Source organism: Mesocricetus auratus, unplaced genomic scaffold, assembly GCF_017639785.1.
Source record: "Mesocricetus auratus isolate SY011 unplaced genomic scaffold, BCM_Maur_2.0 Super-Scaffold_100004, whole genome shotgun sequence".
NCBI classification, from domain to species: Eukaryota; Metazoa; Chordata; class Mammalia; order Rodentia; family Cricetidae; genus Mesocricetus; species Mesocricetus auratus.
In genome coordinates, this window is record NW_024429189.1 from 53,655,966 (window position 1) to 53,662,444 (window position 6,479).

The following is a 6,479-nucleotide window of genomic DNA, read 5'->3' on the forward strand; positions in this document are numbered from 1 at the left end:
GTTTAGCAAACAAAAAAAATCTCAGTGCCAGGTATGGGGTACCTCTTGATGAATCAGGGTCTTCAAGTTAACATATACTGCTACCATTCCTCTTGCTGCCCACCAGACACAGACGATAAAGCCTTATTACTGAAGACAGCACATATCCTGGTTGCAAGAAACCAACCCGGAACTGAACTGGAGGTTTCCTTCCTGCTGGGTAACTCTCCCTGTGCTGAAAAGACCTGTGAAGGCTGCTGAGGGAGATGAGGCATCAGTGACTTTACTCATATGTGAACCCTGTGGGCTACAATGCTAACTTGCCAGGCAAGATGTGCCTACTGGTTAAATAGTGGCATGACTACTGTAGTGGAACCAGCTACTTGGGTTGGTTTTTAGGTCTGTTTCACAAGAGGAATATATGCCTGGTACTGTAAACCTTGTCAAAAAATGGCTGGAAAGGTCATATACCCCGAGGAGGAACTGACTACTGTGGTTCAGCTAAATTGACGTAGCATCAAGCTGCAACCTATTTTTATGTCTATACCCAGAGATAATGCTATTCCCAGCCTTAAGAAGAGAAGCTTCTCTTTGCACTGAATGGTAGTGAGTGCAGACTCCTCACTGTCTAAGATGTTTAGAATAAGTAATGGTTTGGTATTTATTCCACTCCTTCTAAAGCTTAGGAAACTTTGTGAAAGAGAGGTGAAGGAAACATTGAGGAGCAAGAAGGTCAGGAGAGGCGATGCGATCTATAGGCTATGGCACAGTCATTCCAAACATGATCTCACAGCAGGTGCAGTTGCCAGCATTTACCTTCACAAGCCCAAGCTCATCAAGAGTCAGTCACAGATGGATTGGAGCTCATGGGGCCCAGATCTTCCCTGTTGAACTTTTGGCAACTGAATGATTCTAGGAGAGACATTGTCATTACTTTCAGTTGTGTACCAACTGGTGATCCCAGCAGCCTCAAATTCGTAGTTCCAAACCTGTGGCTATCTAGAAAGACATAATGAAATCAGACGGATCAGATGGTCACAAAACAAAACAAACCTGTGAATGGAGAGGTCATAGGCTCTAGAGGAGAATCTATCATCACCATGGTGCTGAAATGATGTAGTATCCAACTGCCTTCTGAATATTTATCCTTATTTAATAGACAAGTGCAGCTCTCACCCCTAACTAAAGAAGCAAGGGATCTTTTTTTTCTTGTATAGAGCCACTACAGGTCAAAGTGTATAGAATAAGTCCAATAGAGGACTCCTCCTCATATGTAACATCTATAATGCACTCACCCCTTGACCAAGGGCTCAGGGAACATCATTGAAGAGGGGTAGAAACACTATAAGATTCAGAGGACCAGTGGATGTCTGGGAAGTCATGTCTTCGTACATAATGAAGATGTTGTACCTACCACTCCCAATAACTATTGTTGCCTGGACAGGACCAGTACAAAACCACACAGTCAATATTCAGACTTAGATGGAGGAAAAGCAATCAAGGCCTCGCTTGTAGTCCAGGAGCTACAGATTTTGCTCTCTCTCTCTCTCTATTTTTATATCTCTCATGAGAAAGAGAAGATCATGTGAATTTGGGAGTGATGTAAGTGGAACATGGAAGGATATGAAGGAGGCAAAGAGTAGTATCTATAACCAAAATGCATTGTGCTTCTATAAGAAATTCTAAAAAAACCCATGCATGTGTGAAAGAAGGAAGGAAGGATGGATAAAATGCCTAGGAAGGTGACAATATAGGGCGAGTACACTATATATCACAAAATAGTCCAGGAACAAATTTGATCAACAAAAATGGTTAAGTTTCTCTCTTTGTTCACCCTTTCATATGGTTCTCTTTGCCCTTGCCTCTGCATCTCTGCACTGGATGACTCAATGAGAAATCCCTTACCAGAGGGCAGGCTCTGGGTCTTGGACTTCCTTGTCTTTATATGAGAAATACCTTTCTGTTCATCATAAAACACCAGTTTTAGATCTTCTATATCACAGCACAAAATGGACCAAGACACTGTCTCTCTGGAGCTTTTCAGTGTTACCTCTTAATCTATTACTAATGACTGGTGTAGTGGTGCCTCACTATAAACATGTTGAATAAATGAATTTCTGTGGATAATCATGGTACCAGTTCTGAATGTATGATTTAAAAATGGGTCTGAGGAGTGTGTGCATGCGTTCATGTGTGCATGCGTGTGTGTTTGTTCAGGAGGGTTTCTATCAGATACTAAGAATGGGAAATGGAGGTCTAAGCCTCTATAGATTCAGCCCTCACCTTATATCTTAGACCCTCCACAGAAGGCTATTCTCTCCAAACATCTTTGCTCTAGTTAACTGGACTCCACTCCGAACAGTCACTGTTTCTCTTCATGCATGCCTTCTCTTTGATTTTTCCTCTCTTTGGAGTGGCTCCATTTACATTATCCTTAAGTAGCCCTTGCCCATTTTCAGATATTTCCATCTTCTTTAAGTTTTCCTTGGTGCCTTCAAAAAATTAAATACCATAATTTTGTAAAATTTTAAAAAGCCACCAGAATCTCATTCTTATACTCTTTATTGTTTCTCTGTTATGACCTTCTGTGACCATGTTTCCTTTGAGAGTAGATCATGAGCAATTAGATGATCCTGACCTTATTTCCCCCCATCACCATCTGGGCACCTAGCAGATCAGCACCCAGCAATTGTAATGCACATTATTGGAACTGGATGGCATGGGCTTGGTGTAGGAGACAAAAAGCTGGTGTTGAGTTGAATTCTTTAAGAAGTCAGCCTAGAAGAAGCAGGAGAGGGAGAGTGGATCTCCATCTGTCTTCCTTATTTCAGTGCAGGCTGACAGCATCCTTCTCCAGGGATGTCTTATGACCTCAGCTGACCCTCACTAGGTCTGTTTTCCCATTCTTTTGGATCAGGCTGAGAAAAACAGGAAGAATCATTAAGAGATAGAGACTTTGGAGCCAGCAAAATTATTACTGATTCCTTTTACAGACACCAAAAGCTTTGTTTATACATTGTGACAAAGGAGTGGGCTTTTCCTGCTGGCTACAGGGAGAAGTCTCTATCCTGGATTCATACCAGGTGCCACACCCACCTTCTCAGATTTTCTTTTTTTTTTTTTTTTGCAGAATCTTAACCCTCACCTATATTGTAAGACTTAAGAGTTGGAGGAACCATTGCATGTGTCCAGACTTTTCTTCCTGAGAGATATCTAATTTTTCCTCAGAGTGTGTTCTTTGTACCAGTGATGCTGGAGGTTTGTCAAGAGGGCAACTTCCAGGTGTTTCCTGGCCTACTGCCTCAGAATACACACTGGAACAAGATCTCCACAGAGTGACTGTACTTGTGGAAGTTCCAGAGACTTTCTCTAATACACTTAAATGATTCTCCTAAGTTAGAGGGTACATTAAAAACTCCAGAGAGGTAAAGTAACTTGTGAACTATTCCCAAGGTACATGGTGTTTACTAGACAGTTGTAGAAAGCCACACATTGGTTCTACGATCGGCCCTGTGGATACAGTTCAAAGCAGGCATCTCTGGCTTCTTTGGTCTCCAGTAATTCATGTGCCTAAATACAGGCCTGTTTCACACCAGTTTCTAAGCAACTATTTGTTGAGTGAATTTGTTGAATTCATATGTAGGGTTTCTTCCACAGCACTGTAGCTGGCTCTGGCAAGTACCAGTATCCTTGGTTAACACAAAATACTTTCAGAGAAAGTAGGTTGTGTCCTCATTTTGTGCCAATCCTTAGGAACAGAATCCCAAGACTCAATAAACTAGGGCTCATACAATCGTGATTTATGTGCCATGCAAGGTACAAGAGGAACTTTTCTGGTTTCAAATTCTCTATGTAACTAAAGATGAGTTTGAACTTTTTGTCCCCTGTCTCTACCTCCTGAGTGATAGGATTAAGAGCTTATGTTGCCGTGCCTAGTCTTCTCCACTCCCTCCCCAAATTTATATGCTTTATTGAAAGTTGGTGAGTACAACGGTTAACTACAGTGATAACTGTGTAGAGAACATACATAGAAACACGTGCATAGAACTACTGCACAGTGATGCAAAGAAACCCCTACTGAGAAATCTTCTTCCCTAGTGACTGACCATTTCTCCAGGTATTCAACCAGCTCAACTGGGAAGACAATGGTGAACAGGGATTTACTTCCCAAGATTCAGCAGCTAGATTTCAGATTAGACCGAGTGACTAACTGTGCCAAATTCTTCACATTGCTTAAGGTGCAGTTTTTGTCAAGAAGTGGTTTTTGTGTAGCTGTGACTAGAAAGGACAATCCACATCGTTTCAGACAACCACTGTGACATCTCAGTTTTATTCTGTACAACCTAAACAGTAGTTATGGTCCTGTATGGTACAATTTTTCTACACTACATACACAAATGTACAATAAGCAAAACAATCTTCATAATGAGATAGCCTAGGTCCCAGCTACCTGTCACCATTTTGTCACTAATAATTTGTGTCTTTTGATGTTTCAGGAAAGAGGAACAGTACTATTGGGCTTTATAAACTTTGGTGACAGCTGCTAGTTTGTAAGCTGCCTGCAATCTCCCTCATTGCAGTTTTGTTTATGACCTCAAATTCCTTAAAGGGAAGGAGAGGAGAATACAAAACCCAGGAGCAGCTCACCTTTCAAGTCCTATGCAGGCAAGCTCCAGAGCTCTTAGAAGTAGGGTGGGTGTCTGGGAAGGACTGAAAAGACACACAGCTCCTCAGCATCAATTAAACCATTCCTCAGACATCTGCCGAGATGCACAGGGTACATTCATGCTTATTCTCTGATTAGCCGTTAGTTCACTAAAGTAGTACATTTCTTCAATCCAAAAGCATATGAGTGCTTAATATCGGGGGAAAAGGTGAGGATGGCATGCATGTGTGTTTCATGTCTCTTTCACAGACAGCAATGAAATGAGTGACTGTGGGGGTGGTTTCTTGTTAGCACATCTTTTCAGTCTGTTCATTTCAGACAGCAGTAGCCAGTTCTGTGGGGGCAAATAGCAGGCTGCGGGGTTCATCCTGAGCCCTGGGATGCTACGTGATCCCTGTGATTGCTTGATGGCCAGAGGGGAGCCAGTCTGAAGTTGGACTTGAAACTGGGTGAGCTGCTCTGGACTGGCCAGTTTCTTCAACACATTGTTCTCTTGCTCCAGCTGGGAGTACTTCTCTATTAGTTCTTTGAACTGCCTCTTCAGAATCTCCACTCCCTCTCTAACTGTATACATCAAATGTCTTTTCACCAGATCTACAGCTTACTCTATTTCATACCTGGTCTTATGCAGTCCTGGAAACTGAATCCAGGGCTTCAGCATGGACCAAATGAGTTATATCTGCCACCCAAGGACTGCACATCTTTGATGCAATAATACAGGGTATACAACAGGTTAAAACAAAAAGCAGTTCCCACTTCTATTCCACCAAAGGTCTATCGAGAATATTCATGGTGGCAACTAGTGATTCCATTCTGCCCAGCCTGGTCTCATTGATGTTCTTCTGTTCTGAGATCTGATTTTGTCTGTGTCTTTTTCTTTCTTGCACATCTGTATTATCGATTTAGCGTCTGTTTAAAGGAAACACTAGCCATTTCCTTTATTCTAAGGCTGATTTCCTTATTTTCTGTCCATTAAAGCTGTTTTTGGGTAGTGCCATTGCTTTCTTTTGTATATAACTTACTGGCTCAGTATTGTACTTATGCCTCCCGGGGCTGCTGCCTGAGTTCATAGTCTCTGGTAGCTCAATAGCTTCCACTGTTGTGAGGGTGTGAGAGAATTTTAGACTTCATTTCATGGAAGAAGTCACATATTACTCTGAGCTCAAATTGAAAATCACTTTTCCTCTGGGGGAAAAATGCCCACTTGATACATTTCTGTTAGAATGCTATTTTGCACAGTGTCTGGAGATGCCAGTTCTCTTCATGATCACTGACAGAAAGGCTGTCATCTCCTTTTCTTTGTTAATTTTGTTGTCCTTGTCAAGGTCTCTTAACAATCTTTGCAATGTTTTGCACATTAATTTCCGTAGGTAAAGGGAAATCAGACAGATTCCCAGCATCGGACTTAGGAAGGCAGGACATAGGATTGCACCCATTCCCTGAACAGGCCAACTTGACTCATTTACAGTCAGCACCTTCTGAATCATAAGAAAGGCGGAAGTCAGTCTTGCATTGAATTTTTATCAAGTGTCAGGTGCTATTCTAAGCTCATTAACATGCATTATTTCTTGCATCACTGCCACAATGCTATCAGGTAGATCATGTCTTCCTGGTATTGTGGTTTTGAGTAACTTACTTAACTCATAAGTGATAGGGGATGGACTTAAACCTGTGTGGTTATATCCCAGAGCATGGACAGTTATGCTCTAGGCAATTTGTGTCTAGAATGTGATAGCAACTCTGGGTCTTTATGCTGCTGACATAATTTTTGACTCCATGAAGTGTTTTTCTTACAGACTACTATTTAAATTTTATACTGTGGCTGAAAAAATAG